The sequence below is a fragment of the Rhinatrema bivittatum genome, chromosome 5 (assembly GCF_901001135.1).
Source record: "Rhinatrema bivittatum chromosome 5, aRhiBiv1.1, whole genome shotgun sequence".
Classification (NCBI taxonomy): domain Eukaryota; kingdom Metazoa; phylum Chordata; class Amphibia; order Gymnophiona; family Rhinatrematidae; genus Rhinatrema; species Rhinatrema bivittatum.
The window spans coordinates 6,994,930-7,005,721 of NC_042619.1; positions in this window are offsets into that span (position 1 = coordinate 6,994,930).

A 10,792-nucleotide genomic window follows, 5' to 3' on the forward strand; every position below is an offset into this window, starting at 1 on the left:
AAAAAGGAAAAGTAAAAAGTCATGGGATAGGTGGCGATGTCCTTTCGTGGATTGCAAACTGGCTAAAAGACAGGAAACAGAGAGTAGGATTAAATGGACAATTTTCTCAGTGGAAGGGAGTGGACAGTGGAGTGCCTCAGGGATCTGTATTGGGACCCTTACTGTTCAATATATTTATAAATGATCTGGAAAGAAATACGACGAGTGAGATAATCAAATTTGCAGATGACACAAAATTGTTCAGAGTAGTTAAATCACAAGCAGATTGCGATAAATTGCAGGAAGACCTTGTGAGACTGGAAAATTGGGCATCCAAATGGCAGATGAAATTTAATGTGGATAAGTGCAAGGCGATGCATATAGGGAAAAATAACCCATGCTATAATCACACGATGTTGGGTTCCATATTAGGTGCTACAACCCAAGAAAGAGATCTAGGCCTCATAGTGGATAACACATTGAAATTGTCAGCTCAGTGTGCTGCGGCAGTCAAAAAAGCAAACAGAATGTTGGGAATTATTAGAAAGGGAATGGTGAATAAAACGGAAAATGTCATAATGCCTCTGTATCGCTCCATGGTGAGACCGCACCTTGAATACTGTGTACAATTCTGGTCACCGCATCTCAAAAAAGATATAATTGCAATGGACAAGGTATAGAGAAGGGCTACCAAAATGATAAGGGGAATGGAACAGTCCCCTATGAGGAAAGACTAAAGAGGTTAGGACTTTTCAGCTTGGAGTAGAGACGACTGAGGGGGGATATGATAGAGGTTTTTAAAATCATGAGAGGTCTAGAACGGGTAGATGTGAATCGGTTATTTACTCTTTTGGATAGTAGAAAGACTAGGGGGCACTCCATGAAGTTAGCATAGGGCACATTTAAAACTAATCAGTTCTAGTTTGATGTATTTAATGTACTCCCGCTTCATGTAAACCAGCAAGATATGTTCTCATGATTGCCGGTATATAAAAACCTTAAATAAATAAATAAATAAATAAATAAATAAATAAATAAATAAAAGTTCTTTTTTACTCAACGCACAATTAAACTCTGGAATTTGTTGCCAGAGGATGTGGTTAGTGCAGTTAGTATAGTTGTGTTTAAAAAAGGATTGGATAAGTTCTTGGAGGAGAAGTCCATTACCTGCTATTAAGTTCACTTAGGGGTGGATTTTCATACTCCGCGAATAGGCCTACTTTTGTTTGCGCTCCAGGCGCAAACAAAAGTACACTGGATTTTAGTAGATACGCGCGGAGCCGCGCGTATCTGCTAAAAACCTGGATCGGCGCACGCAAGGCTATCGATTTTGTATAGCCGGCGCGCGCCGAGCCGCGCAGCCTACCCCCGTTCCCTCCGAGGCCGCTCCGAAATCGGAGCGGCCTCGGAGGGAACCTCCTTTTGCCCTCCCCTCACCTTCCCCTCCCTTCCCCTACCTAACCCACCCACCCGGCCCTGTCTAAGCCCCCACCTTACCTTTGTCGGGGGATTTACGCCTCCCAGAGGGAGGCGTAAATCCCCGCGCGCCAGCGGGCCTCTTGCGCGCTGGGCCGCGACCTGGGGGCGGGTACGGAGGGCACGGCCACGCCCCCGGACCGCCCCGGGCCGTAGCCACGCCCCCGTACCCGCCCCCAAAACGCTGCCGACACGCCCTGAAAACGCCGCGACGACCGGGACCGCCCCCGACACGCCCCTGACACGCCCCCCTCGGAGAACCCCGGGACTTACGCGAGTCCCGGGACTCTGCGCGCCAGAGAACTATATAGATCATATCCAGAACTCTCAGGCCTTCTTTGAATCCTTAGCAGACTTAAATCCATTCCCAGATTGATACCTTGCTTCTTTGTTTTAGCCTACATTAGGCTCTGTAGCATTTACGTTATGTTATGTTATTACCCCATATAGCTGTATCCAAGTTACTTTTACCTGTTCATTGTAAGACATTAACTTGTCATTGTTCTGTTTAGAATGTAAACCAAATTGATCAGTAGCTCTGTTATTGGAAAATCGGTATATAAAAGTGCTAAATAAATAAATAAATAAATAGAGAGCAGGGCTAAATGGTAATTTTGTCAATGGAAGAAGGTGAAAAGTGGACTGCCCCAGGGATCTGTTCTGGGACCGGTGCTTTTTAATATATTTATAAATGACCTGGAAATGGGAACAACAAGCGAGGTGATCAAATTTTCTGATGACACAAAATTATTCAATGTTGTTAAATTACAAGAGGATTGTGAGAACTTGCAAGAGGACCTTGCAAAACTGGGAGACTGAGCATGCAAATGGAAAATGAAATTTAATGTGGACAAGTGCAAAGTGATGTACTTCAGGAAGAATAACTCAAATTATAGCTACACAATGCAAGGTTCTACATCATGAGTCACCATTCAGGAAAAGGATCGAGGCGCCTCATTGATAAATCATTGAAATCTTCTGCTCAGTGTACATCAGCAAGCAAGAAAGCAAATAGAAAGCTGGGGATTATTAGGAAAGGAATGGAGAATAAAGCAGAGAATATCCTAATGCCTCTGTATCACTCCATGGTGCATCCTCATCTTGTGTTCATATATCATACACAAACAGAATGCTGGGGATTATTAGGAAAGGAATGGAGAATAAAACAGAGAATATCATAATGTCTCTGTATCACTCCATGGTGCACCCTCATCTTGTGTTCATATATCATACACAAACAGAATGCTGGGGATTATTAGGAAAGGAATGGAGAATAAAACAGAGAATATCCTAATGCCTCTGTATCACTCCATGGTGCATCCTCATCTTGTGTTCATATATCATACACAAACAGAATGCTGGGGATTATTAGGAAAGGAATGGAGAATAAAACAGAGAATATCATAATGTCTCTGTATCACTCCATGGTGCACCCTCATCTTGTGTTCATATATCATACACAAACAGAATGCTGGGGATTATTAGGAAAGGAATGGAGAATAAAACAGAGAATATCATAATGCCTCTGTATAACTCCATGGTGCATCCTCATCTGGTGTTCATATATCATACACAAACAGAATGCTGGGGATTATTAGGAAAGGAATGGAGAATAAAACAGAGAATATCATAATGCCTCTATCACTCCATGGTGCATCCTCATCTTGTGTTCATATATCATACACAAACAGAATGCTGGGGATTATTAGGAAAGGAATGGAGAATAAAACAGAGAATATCATAATGTCTCTGTATCACTCCATGGTGCATCCTCATCTTGTGTTCATATATCATACACAAACAGAATGCTGGGGATTATTAGGAAAGGAATGGAGAATAAAACAGAGAATATCATAATGTCTCTGTATCACTCCATGGTGCATCCTCATCTTGTGTTCATATATCATACACAAACAGAATGCTGGGGATTATTAGGAAAGGAATGGAGAATAAAACAGAGAATATCATAATGCCTCTGTATCACTCCATGGTGTGACCTCATCTTGTGTTCATATATCATACACAAACAGAATACTGGGGATTATTAGGAAAGGAATGGAGAATAAAACAGAGAATATCATAATGTCTCTGTATCACTCCATGGTGCAACCTCATCTTGTGTTCATATATCATACACAAACAGAATGCTGGGGATTATTAGGAAAGGAATGGAGAATAAAACAGAGAATATCATAATGTCTCTGTATCATTCCATGGTGCGACCTCATCTTGTGTTCATATATCATACACAAACAGAATGCTGGGGATTATTAGGAAAGGAATGGAGAATAAAACAGAGAATATCATAATGTCTCTGTATCACTCCATGGTGTGACCTCATCTTGTGTTCATATATCATACACAAACAGAATGCTGGGGATTATTAGGAAAGGAATGGAGAATAAAACAGAGAATATCATAATGCCTCTGTATCACTCCATGGTGCATCCTCATCTTGTGTTCATATATCATACACAAACAGAATGCTGGGGATTATTAGGAAAGGAATGGAGAATAAAACAGAGAATATCATAATGTCTTTGTATCACTCCATGGAGCATCCTCATCTTGTGTATATATATCATACACAAACAGAATGCTGGGGATTATTAGGAAAGGAATGGAGAATAAAACAGAGAATATCATAATGTCTCTGTATCACTCCATGGTGTGACCTCATCTTGTGTTCATATATCATACACAAACAGAATGCTGGGGATTATTAGGAAAGGAATGGAGAATAAAATAGAGAATATCATAATGTCTCTGTATCACTCCATGGTGTGACCTCATCTTGTGTTCATATATCATACACAAACAGAATGCTGGGGATTATTAGGAAAGGAATGGAGAATAAAACAGAGAATATCATAATGTCTCTGTATCACTCCATGGTGCATCCTCATCTTGTGTTCATATATCATACACAAACAGAATGCTGGGGTTATTAGGAAAGGAATGGAGAATATCATAATGTCTCTGTATCACTCCATGGTGCATCCTCATCTTGTGTTCATATATCATACACAAACAGAATGCTGGGGATTATTAGGAAAGGAATGGAGAATAAAACAGAGAATATCCTAATGCCTCTGTATCCTCCATGGTGCAACTTCATCCTGAGTACTGGGTGCAGTTCTGGTCACCACATCTCAAGAAAGATAGAACAGAATTAGAAAAGATACAGAGAAGGGCGACCAAGATGATAAAGGAGATGGAACAATTCCCCTATGAAGAAGGCTAAAGAGGTTAGGGCTGTTCATCTTGCAGAAGAGACGGCTGAGGGGGGATATGATAGAGGTCTATAGAATAATGAGTGGAGTAGAATAAGTAAATAGGAATACGTTGTTTACTCTTCCAAAAAGTGCAAAGACCGATGGACACACAATGAAGTTACTAATTTATACATTTAAAACTAATAAGATAAAATAAGGGACCGTTATTCAGTTAGTTAAGTTAGCTGGATATAGATAGCTATATGGCTAACTTAATGGGAATATTCAGCATCTAACACTGGACCTCCCTGAAATACTTCCTGCCCATCCCAGATGCCCCTGAATTATGCATCTAAATATTGCAACTTTGCCATTTAGATAGATTCATTTTCAGTGGTCCATGTAAATGTCTTCTGAATATTGGCCTCCCCATTTTTACTCAATGCATAATGAACCTCTGGAATTCTTTGCTAAAGGATTTGGCAAAGGAATTTAAAAAAAGTTAGGTCACGTTCCTGGAGGAAAATTCCATAAACCATTATTAAGATGCAATAGCAGAATCCACTGTTTATCCCTGGTATAAGCAACATGGAATCTCTCTACCCCTTGGGATCTTGCCAGGTACTTGTGACTTGGATTGGCCACTGTTGGAAACAGGATACTGAACTTGATGGACCTTTGGTTTGATCTAGTATGACAAATCTTATGTTTTTATATTCATGTATCACTTTACATTGTCTCTTGGTGTTTACATGTCTATAGAGATGGAATTAATTCAAATGACTCACTGGCCCTAGTCATGCCCTATTGTGTAAATGCTACCAGATTTCTGATGATGCCAAGAGCTAAGAGTGGCAAAGGCCATTCCTGCTAATTACTGAACAAGTTCTTTATTTGAATGAATTTGTCAATCGCCTAAATGATAAAAAAATATTGATAAGTGATGCACAACATATAGCAATACAAAATCAGCACAAATCTTATTTAATTACATAGCTATTCTCACAAGAAAAGAATCCCCTTCTTAGGAACTTTACCCAGAAGACAATGCTTCAAGATATAATACCTCAGCCTTGACAGAAACATTACTCATGAACCAAATTTTTTTAGAGTTTCTGAAATTTAAAAATATGTTTCTCTTCCCTTAAAACTAATGGAAGATCATCCCATAACTTTGGAATGGTTGAAGAGAAAGATCTACCCTTAAACATGCATGGGGAAAGGTCTTAACTGCCGGAATTTTCAAAAACTATTGATTGGCTGACCATAAATTTCTCCTGGTTTCATACCACTGGAAACGAGTTTTCAGTTGTCTTGAACCAACCCTTGCATGTCTTTAAATGCCAACATTAGGTTTTTTAAATTTACATTGCACTCTAACTGGGAGCCAATGCAGTCCCAAAAGTAATGGACCTGCAGTCATTCTCCTAGGGCTTCCAGTCACTAACATTGCAGTCTTATTTTGAATCAGTTGGATCTTTTGCTTTAATTTTGCTGGAAGTCCCAAAAGCAACGCTTTGCAATAATTGATATGTGAAAGGTACCAACACATATGCCACAGATTTTAAAGCAGATATCTAAGCAGGGTCTGATAAATCTCGATATTTTTACTTTGTAAAAGATATTTTTTGCTACTTGCCAAGTACAGTTTTCCATGCTTAGAACTGAATCAAGCGTGACCCCCAGAGATCTTATCTCCTTTTTGGAATCAATTCAACACCCTTCAGTCTTAAAGGTTTATCAACATCCACCTCAGTTTTGGTGGAATTTAATAGCAATACACTTGGCTTTTAACGATGCCTCAACAGATTTGAACCACTGGGCAAGGTTAGCATAGCGTTTCTCTGGATCTTTTCCCAAAGGAGCAAGTATTTGCACATCCTCCACATATATATAAGGAAGGTAATCACATTTGGCGCACTGGTAAAGATGTTAAAAAGAATCAACGAGGGTGAAGATCTCTTTGGTAGGCCTTAGTTTTTATCATGCGTTTCTGACAGCTTCCCTTGGAAAGAAAGCAGAGTCCTCTCTTAACGGGAAAATCTGCCGCCATTTTAAAAGCCATCCCCTCAGCCCTTAGCCCTCACATCTTTCCAGCAGTAACTTATGATGAAGCAAATCAAAAGTGCTGGATGAGTCCAGCAATCCCAGCAAAGCCCCCTCCCCATTTCTCAATATTGGGAATGTAACGACTGCCCTCACCCAGTCTGATACAGAGAAGCAAAAGCTGTCTCACTCTCAGTCTGCAAAACAAGTAGCTAAAAATGAAAGATTTTTTATTCACTTTAATGAAAATAAGCTTGAATAGAGTTATAATAAAAAGGAGTGGTAATTTAAATAAATAAAGCAATTGCAGAGCATTGTCTAGCATCGCGATGCCGGACCTGGTACTTACGGATGCAGAAAGCTTCAGCAATGTCCAGGAAGGAGCTCACCTGAGCGCCAGTGTTCAGCAGCCGGTGTGGCCTGAGATGAAAGCCCAAGGCAGAGAGGAGTCACTCGAGCAGTGCAAGTCCTGGGTTTCAAAAAACCCTGGCTTTAGTCGGATGGGGAAGTGCCTTAAGGAGGTGCTGGCAGGGTTGGTCACAGTAGGTGAATTGGAAAAAACAGTGGGCTGAATTGAAAGGAGCTAAAAAAAAGAGCAAGACATATTTATATTAAGGAATCTTTTTATTCACTCCCACACTCAGTGCACACCGCCAACTCACCAAATCCTGCCCAGGCCAGAGAATGGGCGAGATCTTAACCTTGCAAGGAACTATAGCTGTAGCCGACATTGCAGATAGAGCCTGATCAGGCAGCGGTGATATATAACATCCCTTCTAAACCCCACTGGGATGCATTAATCACCTTAGAGTCTTAACCCATCCGTACACAGCACCTGCTTCACAGGTAAGGGAATTGAAGACAGTAAGTGAAGTGTAACTATTTCCTTCCCTGGGAAAAAGAGAGAGATACAGGGGAGACCCCACAGCACTGTAATCAAATACCTGGATTTTCTTTAGCATTTCTCTCCTATACATCCGTGTTTCACTTCCCTATCATACGCATGCCTGGATTTGCCAATTGGCCCACTAGGCCCATGCTTAGGGCCGTATTTTAAGAGGTACGCCCGATTTTATAACATGCGTGTGCAGCCGCGCGCATGTTATAAAATCCGGGGTCGGCGCGTGCAAGGGGGTGCGCGCCGAGCCCTAGGGGAGTCCAGAAGGCTTTCCCCGTTCCCTCCAAGGCCTCTCCGAAATTGGAGCGGCTTTGGAGGCAACTTTCCTTCCCCCCCCCCCCCCCCCACCTTCCCTTCCCTTACATAACCCGCCCCTCCCAGCCCTACCTAAACCCCCCTCACATTTATTTTACAAATTGCGCCAGCCACCAGGCAGGTGTAGGTTGCGCGTGCTGGTGCGCGATCGCCCGGCACGGCCACTGTGCCGGAGGCCTCAGCCCTGCCCCGCCCCACCCCGCCCCTTTCACAAAGCTGCAGGACATACGCGCATCCCGGGACTTGCGCACGTCGCCGGGCCCATGCAAGATAGGCCCGGCGCGCGTTGGCGTTGTTACACTCGTAAATCCTTTCAAAATCTGGCCCTTAGTGTAGCAAAATTCTGGGGGGCATCAGGCATAATTCCATCTAAGCTGAGCACATGAGCAATTGTACTCACGTGAAAAAACCTTTGCACACACCTAGTCACTCCTTGCAGGGACCATTGGCAGCAGGCCAATTGAAGATTTGCTGCCTCTCAACTGTGCTGCATCTCACTCAGCAGAGAACTGCTTTCTCCTTCCTGCTCCAACCCCTCCCCTCCTAGTGCAGAGAATAGGAGAGGAAGGGTGAGGCTAGAAGGGACAGGGCAAAGAAAAACAGTGCAGAGAACAGGAGGAGAGGGTTGAGGCCAGAGCAGACAGCAGGGAACAAGGAAAAGCCATCGCTGCTCCCTAATCCTGCCCCTCTCCTCCTGTCATTCAGGGACATCAGGGGAGGAGGTGAGCTTGAAGCAGAGAATGCTGTGCCTCAGTCCTTCTGCTCCGTTCTCCATGGGGTGGGGGGTGAGGTGGAAGTGTGGTGAAAGTGCATAAGGGTGGCAAAATCCTAAATCCATCACTGATGCTACCACTGAGAAGATGTTGGCACTCAGTTGCCTTTTCCTTACCTTTAAATCCATGATCCTCCTAAGAAACTCCTTATGGTCCAAAAATCAGCTTTCTCCTTCCCCTTCCTTCTATTCACTCTGGTTAAACATTTCCCATCACCTGAGATCGACCCAGATAGTCATACTCTGTTACTTCTTCCAGTTTTGTTCCATCAACAAACTATGCGGGTGGGTGTGAGGTCCATGAGTACTTTTCCCATGGACTTTGGGAAGTGGGAATGCACTTTCCCCTTTTCAGAACTCCCGAAGGTAAAAGCATCCAGAAAGATTTGCATCCGCTGCTCTGAGGGTAACCTTTCCCTGAAAAACAATGCGCACACTTTGCAAAAAGCAGAAATATGTGCGTTGTTGCCTCCTTCCACCTAATCCCACTATGATTCGACCAACTTTTCCCACGGCTAAAATTAGGCGTCTTACTGATCCCCTAGGTTTACCTACGTACAGGGAGAGCTTTTGAATATCGCCCTCAGAATATTGGGATCCATTTTGCAGATTTTCATAATTGCCATCTGCTTGGTATTCAGGCTCCTTCCATAAAACTTAACCAGAGCTTCCCTAACCTGACCTGGCAACTCCACAGCCAGTCAGGATATTCACAATGCATATGCATGAGATAAATTTCCATACATTAGAAAGCCCCTATCGACTAATGTATCTCATGTGTATTCATTGTGCATCTGCCACACTGTGTAGATTACCCCATGTTTCTTTTAAGGGTAGCAACGGCTTCTCTGTGCAGTTATCCTCAAGCATTATGATAAGTTGATAACCCATAAAAATTTACTGCTAGCAATAATTTTACTGGGTGTTGAGACTTTTTGAAAATTCAGACAGTGCTACTTCACTTGCTTTGCTTATAGACTTGGCCATAGAAGTAGCCCTGTGTTTTTTCCCTTATGTCTTCACATCAGTACCCCAGAACGTAAAATTCCGGGCCCTCATTGGTTAATGTATGAATTCAAATCCCCTTTTCCCCTACCGATGAAGCCAAATTGGTTAGAGTATAGGGTTTTTTGTCACCTAGATGAGATTGGGGAAGAACTGCATTTTCAAGAATTTTTGAGAGGAAGATTAGGTTAGAGATGGGTCTGTAGTTATCCCAATCGTCAGATCTTCTTGATTTATTTTTTTCAAAATTGGTTTTATAACTACTAGTTTAAGATTTTAGGGCATACATCCTTCTGTGAGGGAAAGGTTGACAAGGATTGTGATCGTGGGAGTTATTGTTTGGTTTTCTTGCTTCAGAAAAGAGGCTGGAATCAGGTCACGAGGGTGAGTAGCTGGTTTTAGTTTTGTTATGATTTTGTTTATTTCTAGTTTCGAGATTGGGTCAACGGATGACCATTTATCATTTGTAGCAATAACTTCTGAATTGAAAGGGGAGATTTGTTGTTTCAGCCTCTGGATTTTTTCAGTTAGAGCTGTTGCGTAGTCCTTACATGATGTTTTAGTGAATGAGTTGTTAGTTGTTTGGAATGATGAAGGGCCTTTAATCAGACTCTTAGCTGTCTCAAATAGAAGTTTTGAGTTGAAAATTACCCCATGTCTCTGTTTTGTGTAGTCTCTTTTTGATTTATTCGTTAAGGTTCAGTATTGAGATAGGTGAGATTTGTATCTATTTAGTAATTGTTTTTCAAGTTTTCTTAGCTGTTTTTTTTTTAATTATTTTTTTAATTATTTTTTAATTATTATTTGTTATACCAGGGGTTCATTTTTTTTTTTTTTTAGGTTATTATATTTGTTTCTATTTTTGGTTTGGATTGGGCAATATTTGTCTGCTATTTCTTAAGCATTTTTTTCCCATGAATTAAATACTTCAGTGCAATTGTTTAGTTTTAGGTCACAGAGTTCGGTCTCCAGAGCATCAGTTAATGTTTCAGAACTTATTTTCCTTCTGAATGTCTAGATAGATATATTTTCAGAGCTTTACAGTATTTGTTTTTTTGTATATAAGATATGTCTTGTTTAGATGTT